The 10439-nt window shown below is 43.1% G+C and overlaps 1 pseudogene; it reads left to right on the forward strand.

The window, feature by feature from the left end:
• The first annotated feature begins 7380 nt into the window (after positions 1–7380).
• On the forward strand, positions 7381–8156 carry LOC104003888 (serine/arginine-rich splicing factor 6-like; annotated as a pseudogene).
• The last annotated feature ends 2283 nt before the right edge of the window (positions 8157–10439 follow it).

Genomic DNA, 10439 nt, shown 5'->3' on the forward strand with positions numbered 1-10439 from the left:
TAGTGCTGTGATGAACATATGCGTGCATGTGTCTTTATGGTAGAATGATTTATATTCCTTTGGGTATATATACCCAATAATAAGATTGTTGGGTCAAATGGTAATTCTGTTTCAAGTTCTTTGAGGAATTGCCACACTGCTTTCCACAATGGCTAAACTAATTTACACTCCTGCCAGCAGTGTATAAGCATTCCCTTTTCTCCACAACCTCACCAGCATCTGTTCTTTTTTGACTTTTTAATGATAGCCATTCTGACTGGTGTGAGATGGTATCTCATTGTGCTTTGGATTTGCATTTCTCTAATGATTAGTGGCGTTGAGCATTTTTTCATATGCTTGTTAGCTGTGTGTATGTCTTCTTTTGAGAAGTGTCTATTCATGTCCTTTGCCCGCTTTTTCATGGGGTCGTTGGTGACACTGGTATTTTTTTAAAGTTCCCCCAGGTGATGTGAATGTGCAGCCAAGGTTAAGAGCTTGTGAAACAAAACCGTGCTCCTCCCTCTGAAGGAATATCAGCCAGAGGCTTGTAGGGCAAATAATCTTCCAGAATCACAAGTGGGCTGCCTGAGAAGGAGCTTGCAGGGTGATGAATGGTCAGTTCCTTCCGGGGCGGGAGGCAACCCCAGACTACTGCACTTCTGGAGCAATTCACAACCCCACTATTACCACCCAGTCTGGCGCCAAAACTATAGTCTTCTCAAAGTTGACTAAAGTCTTGGAATGGGGCAAGAAGAGATCAAACTCTCTTTGAATCACGGAAGCTTTGGACCAAGGGGGCTCAGTTGATTTTAGACATTATCTAAAACGAGAAGAGGAGAAAATGTCAGCCTGAGAGGTTAGGTAACTTTTCTGCAGTCCCACAATGGGCTTTTGGCAGAGTTGGGATGGACTGCAGGTTTCCTTCCTCAAGATCCTGCCTCAGTTCTATTCCCCTCTCCCTGAATCCTCATGCTTCTGCTGGCATTTGAGCCCCCTTAGCAAAATTTTGAAGGCTTTTCAAATGACGATTCTTGTACTAGGATCCAAATAAGTAAGGCGAGACAGCGATAATGATTAGGAAATATTTATAGTTTTTCTGCATGAGGCCTTCACACGCTGATTTGTTTACCTAGCAAATAAACTGGAGCCTGTGGTGCCACTATACGTGGAAGAAAAGTTTAAACATTCATCTCTGCAAGCAAGGAAAAGAAAACTTATTCTATTAGTGAGAAATAGTTAACATTACATTAATTTGAATAAGGCTACCTTATTAAACTGTAGCAGCTCACTGTGGATAATTTTTCAGCATTTGGGAAGACAGAGAACTATCACTCACTTGGTTGAAATGATTATGGAACTATTTTCAAGATTACATTTTATTTGTTTATTTATTTTTCTGAGACGGAGTCTCACTCTGTCGCCCAGACTGGAGTGCAGTGGTGCTACCTCGGCTCACTGCAACCTCTGTCTCCTGAGTTCAAGCGATTCTTCTGCCTCAGCCTCCCAAGTAGCTGGGATTACAGGTGTATGCCACCACGCCTGGCTAATTTTTGTATTTTTAGTAGTGTTTCACCATGTTGGTCTCGAACTCCTGACCTCAAGTGATCTGCCCACCTCAGCCTCCCAAAGTGCTGGGATTACAGGCATGAGCCACTGGGCCCGGTCTTTAAGATTACATTTTTAAACATATACATTTTGCTTTCGTGTTTACATTTTGCTTTCGTGTTTTTGACAGCTAACATGAAATGATATCATGAAGACGTCTTACAGTTTCCAAGTTTTAGGAAGGGTTCAGTTTGAGCAGTGTGCTAATTGCCTTTATTTGTGAGACAGAAATGAGCTTATAAAGGCATAAGATATTGGAAACTTAGGCACTGACTTAGAGTTTTGAGACCTAATTTCTTCTCGTTACTGTGCTGCCTGAGTCCAAGAAGACTTGGAGTCAATGATTGATTGAGACAAGTCTCAATCATTTTAGGAGGTTTATTTGCCAAAGTTAAGGACACACGCCCAGAAGACAGGTGTATGCCTTTCTCCAAAGATAATTTTGAGGGCTCCAAATTTAAAGGGGAAAGGGTGCGATATTGAGGAGTACACAATTTTCATGTAAGAGGGGTGTAGGGAAAAACAGTCATTCATGCCTTTGTCTGGCTCAGTGAATCTGCATTTTTTTTACATAAGATGACACAGACAAATGGGGCAGAGGAAAAATGCTGGGAATCTGCATTTTACATAAGATAACAAAGACAAAATGGGGCAGGGGAACAATCAGGTATGCATTCGTGTCTGTGGAGGGTGGAGGAGGGGGTGTGTGTGACTGCACTTCTAAAGATAAGCTATCAATTTACCAAAGAGATGCAGAAAAAAAAAAAAGGGTGCAGGAGAGAGTAAAAAGAGAGCCTAGGAACTCAAGTGAAAAAGGGCAGGATATATTAAAAACCAAATCTTCATGAAGGATCACCATGAGAATCTAGGAAGTAGTTTATCTAACTGGAGCATGTATTAGAAGACCCTGGAGGGTTTATGGCTAGACACCACCTCCCAGAGTTTCGGATTCAGTGGTAAGTCTGGACCAGTTCTAACAAGCTGCATTTCTTTTTTCTTTTCTTTTTTTTTTTTGAGTCGGAGTCTTGCTGTGTCGCCCACGTCCAGCCTGGAGTGCAGTGGTTGATCTCGGCTCACCGCAACCTCTGCCTCCTGGGCTCAAGCGATTCTCCTGCCTCAGCCTCCCCAAGTAGCTGGGATTACAGGCATGCACCACCACGCCTGGCTGATTTTGTATTTTTAGTAGAGACGGGGTTTCTCCGTGTTGGTCAGGCTGGTCTCAAAACTCCTGACCTTAGGTGATCCACCAGCTTCGGCCTCCCAAAGTGCTGGGATTACAGGCACCGCACCCTGCCACAAGCTGCCTTTCTTTCTCTCTTTCTTTTCTTTCCTTTTCTTTTCCCTTTCTTTCCTTCTTTCTTTTCTTTTCTTTCTTTCTTTCTTTCTCTTTCTTTCTTTCTTCTCTTCCTCTCTCCCTCACTCTTTCTTTCTTTCTTTCCTTTTTTTTTTTTTTGACGGAGTCTTCCTCTGTCTCCCAGGCTGGAGTGCAGTGGCGTGATCTCGGCTCACTGCAACCTCTGCCTCCGGGTTCAAGTGATTCTCCTGCCTCAGCCTCCCCAAGCAGCTGGGACTACAGGCACACACCACCAAACCCGGCTAATTTTTGTATTTTTGGTAGAGACGGGGTTTGGCCATGTTGGTCAGGCTGGTCTCGAACTCCTGACCTCAGGTGATACGCCCACTTCTGCCTCCCAAAGTGCTGGGATTACAGGCGTGAGCCACTACGCCAGGTCCACAAGCTGCATTTCTAACAATGCTGCCAGGTGCCGCTACTGGCCTTGGGGGGATGAGGGCGGGGCACGGACACTTGAGAACTGCTGTTCTGGAGCAGTGTCTCTCAAACTGGGGTCTCTGACTGAGAATCTAAGAATGTTTAAAAATGTACCTGGGATTTGTTTTAATCAGGTATGGCAAGGTGACAGACACTGAGACAACTGCCTTACAATTAGGCAGAAAGAGTGAGGGGTAACAATGGGCAAAAGCCTTTTGTTTTTTGCAGGAAGAAATGGGCAGGGCAAGGTGAGCAGTTTAGGGTTGGCTACTTTAAATAAATAATTTCAGTGGGCGCTGGGCTATAGGCATAGTCTCTAGTTCAGTGCGTGGTCCTAGGATGCTTTAGGGCAGGCTTGGTGTGTAAAAGTTAGATAAGGGAGGTGGTGGGGAGGCGGAGGCAGCATGGGCTATGAATTGTTAGTTTGCATGTGAAAGGTGCCCTGGAAGGCAACTTGTTTGCTATCTCTAGGAATTAGCTGGCCCCCACAGGGGCAGTCTCTCTGGGATTAGCAAGGCCCCAAGATATCAGTATCATAAAATACAGAAAAATTAAAAACATGATTAATACAAAGAATAATTTTCGGCCGGGCGCGGTGGCTCACGCCTGTAATCCCAGCACTTTGGGAGGCCGAGGCGGGCGGATCACGAGGTCAGGAGATCGAGACCATCCTGGCCAACACGGTGAAACCCCGTCTCTACTAAAAATACAAAAAAAAAATTAGCCGGGCGTGGTGGCGGGCGCCTGTAGTCCCAGCTACTCGGGAGGCTGAGGCAGGAGAATGGCGTGAACCCGGGAGGCGGAGCTTGCAGTGAGCCGAGATCGCGCCACTGCACTCCAGCCTGGAAGACAGCAAGACTCCGTCTCAAAAAAAAAAAAAAAAAAAAAAAAAAGAATAATTTTCTATTCTGTCTTTATTGTAATAATAATCTTTTTTTTGGTACTGGTTGTAAAGACCAAATTTTTTTCCTGGTGATAATTCCCAATTTAAAGATAGTTTCACAAAATGAAATTTAGTTTATGAACTCATTGTCTTTAAAACTGTGGACTAAGGACCCTCAGAAATCCAAACATATATCTTTACATGTCCAAGGGAATTTTTCAAACCATTAAAGAGACTTCATACTTAACTTTGAGAAACATATTGTTTTGGCATTCACATTAATCTATACTAACAGCCCCCTTCAGTCAATGAACAGCAAGCATTACCTTTTTTTTATTAGTATTATTTTTATTTTTATTGAGACAAGATTTTGCTCTGTTGCCCAGGCTGGAGTGCAGTGGCATGACCACAGCTCACTGTAGCCTCGACCTCTTGGGCTCAAGTGATCCTCCTGCCTCAGCCCCTGAAGTAGCTGGGACTGTAGGCATGCAGCACAGTGCCCAGCTATTATTTTTATTTTTGTAGAGATGGGGTCTCCCTATGTTGCCCAGGCTGGCCTCGAACTCCTGGGTTCAAGGGATCCTCCTGCCAGGATTACAGTCATGAGCCACTGTGCTGGCCTTTTATTGTTTTCTTAAAAGCAAACTTTTGAAAAACAGTATATAGGGCATCAGAAATGTTAAAGAGTCATCAGATCATTGTCCCTATCAAGTCATTTCCTTTCCTTTGTCTTTTATCTGCTCACAAAACTTTTTATAAGCCCACAAGACTCTGTGTGTATGTGTATGTATGTGCATGCTTACACAACGGGTTTCACTAAGATACTCTGAATTTTACTTTCAGGAATGGTTATATAGGTTACTCTACTGCTTCAAACATCAACTAATTTTATCTGTGTGTGTGGGGAGGGGAGGGTGGTGTCTTCCGTTGTGTCCGTGTGGCAAGACAAATGGGGGAAAAAGTCCACTTTTCTCTGAAGAGAATCCAGTGTACTATGAGGATAAAAGTAGCATCAGTTTTGTCTGTCACACATTGCTACTGCTCAATGAGCAGGTGACTATTTATAAAGTGACACTCTGCATTCGCTGCTCAGCATTTGAGGAGTTTCCTGAAAAATCAGGGTTCCTTCCAAACTTTATTCAGGTCATTGAAGCTGAGGTTTCAGTGATACTTGAAATCTTTTCTGAGCTGAACAGTATATAGAATCCCCCAACAGAACCATAATAAAGTTTGGAAATTACTTGTGGCTGGGGTAGAGTTTTCATGAGGGACTTAAAAAGCCTTAAGTGTGTACTTAGCTGGCTATAAGGGAAGCCATGCGCACTCCAGCAAAATAGAGCGATACACAATAAAACATTTCATGGCCCACAAACTGTCCCTTACTAATTTGGATAACTGGGGCACAGAGTTTATTTTTGCTCATCTTACTTATTTTTGTTTTGCTGAAAACCTATGGCGTGCTGAGGCATATCTACCCCACCTTTAGCACTGCTATTTTTCCAGCTTTTTTCATGTTTCTTCCTTCTCAAACTTTTTATTTCTTTGACCCCCATGCCAGTGTTCCTGCCATTTCTTTCTTTTCCTATTATCAGTCAATAAATAATTAAATGAATATTAAATTATACTGGCTAAGTATTTACTAATATTTCCTAACTTACACGGATAGGGAACAAGAAAGCATGACATATAGTCCCTGAGCATAAATTTCAAATTTTTGCTACTAGGTACAGACTCCTTTTTCAATCCCCATGAAGTTTGCCTTTCTGAAGATTGTAATTATTAGTAAAAGCATCAGCCAGTAGCCTGCCTGGAGCAACCCTGCAAGGTAAAAATGCTGCAAGGGCTGAGTCTGGTGACAGACAGTGGAGAAGGACATGGAGGGCCACAGAGGGCATAGGATTGCGTTCCCAGAAGGAAGTTCTGGAATCAGGAGTAGAAGCACAGAAGGTCATTCCGAAATGAAGGAAGCATTTTCCTCTGTTCACAGCTGAAAATGGAATAGAAAGCTAGAGAGAATTTACAAAGATAGATAGAGTTAGATATTTAGCTATTATGGTTTAGGCAATAAAATGGAGGAAAGGGACTTAGATTTATGGAAACCATATAGTGTACTAGGCATTTAACTACGTGCTTTATGTACATGATCTCATTTAACCCTTTTAACAATCCTGTGGGCTAGCTATTACTCTTGCCATTTCATATTTAAGAAACTCATCCAAAGTCATACAGTTAGAAAATGGTAATGTCAGGATATGCATCAAGGTCTTTCTGACTGCAGAGCCCACGCTCTTCCCATCCTATCTTGCAGATGGCCCAGTTTGAGACTGATGGGAACGCGCTGTAGGTATTTATGTCTACCTTGCAAGCCAGAGACTGTGCTATTACATCAACTTGCATGTCATCTGTCAGAGAAGTTTTGTGTGTGCGTGAATGTTTTATTGTTATTATTATTGTTGCTCTGATTCTGGAGGTAAATGTCTTTAGAATTTCAAATAACGCATGACTCATTTCCTGATATACACTGTCACCACGATTTCTTTTATGAAAGTATTGAATGCAGGCTCTGGAAATAAGAAAGGCTTTCTACACATGCACTGTAGAATAATGCTTAAGCTCAAAAAAAAAAAAAAGAAAAAAAAAGAAAGGTGACCTTATTAACCCTTTCTGCATAAAATTCCTGCAAACTGTCAGCATCCCACAAGATTCCACCCACCTGGCAAATCCTAGTGCCATACTTTGAACAAAGACATCTACCACAATAATATTTCAGGCAGCTATTGAAACCATCTTTGGGATACAGGGCTTTCTTGACCAGCTCTGTACAGTTGACCCTTGAACAACATGGATTGAACTGTGGGCGTCCACTTATATGTGGATTGAAAATATAGTATTTAGGTGTGGGGGCTGGGGGTCATATGACTCAGGTGTCCCCGGGCCCTGCTGCCTTCACAGCCTGGGGCAGCCATGGGATGCCAGAGTGTGGGGATTGGTGGCCAGTGGGTCTGAGGCTGTGTCTACTGAGGCTAAGATGACTGCCTTTCTTGACTGGCCTTGACTTTTCCATACATTGTGTGACTCTTGCCCCATGGCCCTTTGGCTGACCTTACCGGAAGCCATGATGACAGCGGCCTTTTGCCATTAGATGCAGGGAGATGGTGGTGGAAGTGGATACAGCAGTCAGAGAACATCTGGCAGAGACAAATATGGACCACCTGTTCATACAGAATACGAGCTTATTATAGAAAGTCTTTCTAGTTGTTACAGTTGGCAAGATTTAAAGGATTTTATGCAACAAGCAGATGAAGTAACCTATGTTGATGCTCACAAGGAATGCACAAGTGAGGGCGTTGAGTTTCACTCCTATTTTGACATGAAGCTTGCTTTGGACAAACTGGATGGTGCAGAAATATTAGGCTTATTGAAGGTAAGCCAGGCACAAGCCATAGGCGATCTGATTCTGGAAGCAGATCCAGGTATAGATCTAGAAGATGGTCACGAAGTAGGAGTCGCAGGAGCAGCCACAGTAGATCTCGAAGTATCTCAAAAAGTCACTCCTGATCTAGGTTGCGGAGCAAAGGTCGATCACGTTCTCGTTCAAAAGGCAGGAAATCTAGCTCAAGGAGCAAATCTATGCCCAAATCTGATCTGGGCTCCTGTTCTTGTTCTCAAAGCAGATCTAAGGATGAGTATGAGAAATCTCCAAGCAGGTCTCGGTCCCGATCTTCCAAAGAAAATGGAAAAGGTGATATGAAGTCAAAATACAGATCAAGGAGCCAGTCTCATTCCAATTCACCCCTACCTGCTCCACCCTCAAAGGGTCATTCTGTGTCCCCTCCGCCAAAAAGAGCTACTTCAAGATCCCGTTCTAGATCCCATTCAAAATAAAGATCAGGGTGCAGGTTGAGTTCCAGAGATTAATCCAGAACTCTTCATTCATTGCACACTATTATGGAACACTTTTCTACTTGCTTAGGCAGTTGTTCTTCCATGTTTATACTTGGCTTCTTTTGCAAGAGGAATCTCCTGAAAACAGGGGCACACAGAAATTTGATTTGTGGCCAAATTTGATGAAAAAGATGAGGCTCTAAGGAAATGGTGGCATAAAGTCAAAGACCCTCTCCCTTCTTTGTAGAATTAAGATAACTTCGATTTTATAGCTTTTGAGCTAAAGTAACTTTTGTAAAGATTAAGCTCATTTAGATGTTTTTAAAAGTATTTCAGCAGGATCTGCTGCAGGGTTTGTTGTTGTTGTTGTTGTGTTACTTGTTTGCTTATTTTAAAATTAACCGTTTCAAGCTTTGAGTACTTAAGGCTTTAGAGGGACAACCCAATTTTCAATTACATTTGCTTTTTATAAAGCTTGAGTTATGTAAGCTTTAAATAAAAGTTTGCTACCAAAAAAAAAAAAAAAAGAAAATACAGTATTCACAAGATGTGAAACCCAAGTATAGGGAGGGCCAACTTCTCATATACGTGGGTTCTGTAGGGCTGACTGTGGGACTTGAGTATATGTGAATTTGGGTATACCCCGGGGACCTTGAACAAATCCCCTGCATGTACCAAGGGACAATTATAATGAGGTATAAAGCTGTAAAAGTGTCCTAGTGCACAAGAGGATGATCTTGAATTTCCTGCTGCAGGACCACACATGGGTAATGTGCACGTTCTCATTCAGTAGGTAAATCAGATGTATAGAAATGGCTCGCACATGCTGCCACCCACTTAAGCTGTACCAGTGACAGCTATCTGGGAAGAATACCAACTCTTTTTTTCCCAGCCCAGGAGCAGTCTTAGCCCTTCTTCATGCTAGGCACCTATTGATTGGAACAGTCACTTAAGATGAAATGCATTTGCCATTCCTGATCTAAAAACATTCTTTCTGCAAAAAAAAAAAAAAAAAAATTCACGTGGACATGATTCAAAAGTATGTTACGGTTGTCTTTTAGAACTGTGCCTAGCGTCAAGTAATTGATAAAACCTTCCTTCAGAACCTCAACCACTCCCAACCCCCTGCAGTGCATACTATCTAAACATCCCATTGGCATTTACCATAGGCTTCCTGAGCTTTTATTTATTTTCTCAGGTATATAGGATTGCAGACCCCTCACCAGTGGGGACCACATCTCATCCTATCTCTCTGTTATGCTGTCATATAGTGCTGTGATTTGTTTATGTAAGATGTTCAGAACTGTGCATGATGATGTTAACATAATGCTTGAGGCTGGGTGCAATGGCTCACACCTGCAATCCCAGCACTTTGGGAGGCTGAGGCAGGTGGATTGTTTGAGGTCGGGGGTTCAAGACCAGCCTTACCAACATGGTGAAATCCCGTCTCTACTAAAAATACAAAAATTAGCCAGGCGCGGTGGTGGGTGCCTGTAATCCCAGCTACTCCGGAGGCTGAGGCAGGAGAATCACTTGAACCTGGGAGGCAGAGGTTACAGTGAGCTGAGATGGTGCCATTGCACTCCAGCCTGGGTGATACGGTAAGACTCCATCTCAAAAAAGAAAACAAAAAAGATAATGCTTGATGGAGAGCATTTGGAAGTAGGAGTAATAAAAGGACTAAGATGGTGCAGATGGCCCAGCATTGATTTGGGTCACTATTATTGAAGAACGACTCAGCTTCCACTCTTACTGCTCATGGGTCAGCAGTATTGCTTTGCACAGGAAAGGGAAAATATTCTAACAGAATGTTCAATTTTATTGTAAGTCTGACCCAGAGGAAAAGGGAGAGAGACAGGCCCAGGACCTGTCTATTGGTTGCTTTGTGGCAGAAAACAAGGTCATCCTTGCATGACAGGACCTCTCCAAGACAGCTAGGCTCATGGGGCATCCTTCATGGATGTCTGAGATGGAATGAGATTTGTAAAGCTGCCCCTTCTTGGTGGCTTGCTTCAAGTTTTCCTCTGCTCTATCAGTTGTGGCCAGAAGCCTGGATTAGGGGTCTCAGCTGTTGAGCTCTCTGCCCAGGGTGAGGCGTCCTATCTGCTCCATCTGTCCATGAGGCTTCCTAATCATCCTCTGTTCTTCTTTTCTTTTTTTTGAAACAGAGTCTTGCTCTGTCACCCAGGCTGAAGTGCACGGAGGCCATCTCAGCTCACTGCAGCCTAAACTGCCAGGCTCCCACCTCAACATCCCAAGTAGCTAGGAATACAGGCGCCACCATGCCCAGCTAATTTTGTTTATTTTCTGTAGAGA

This window comes from Pan troglodytes, chromosome X (assembly GCF_028858775.2).
Source record: "Pan troglodytes isolate AG18354 chromosome X, NHGRI_mPanTro3-v2.0_pri, whole genome shotgun sequence".
Classification (NCBI taxonomy): domain Eukaryota; kingdom Metazoa; phylum Chordata; class Mammalia; order Primates; family Hominidae; genus Pan; species Pan troglodytes.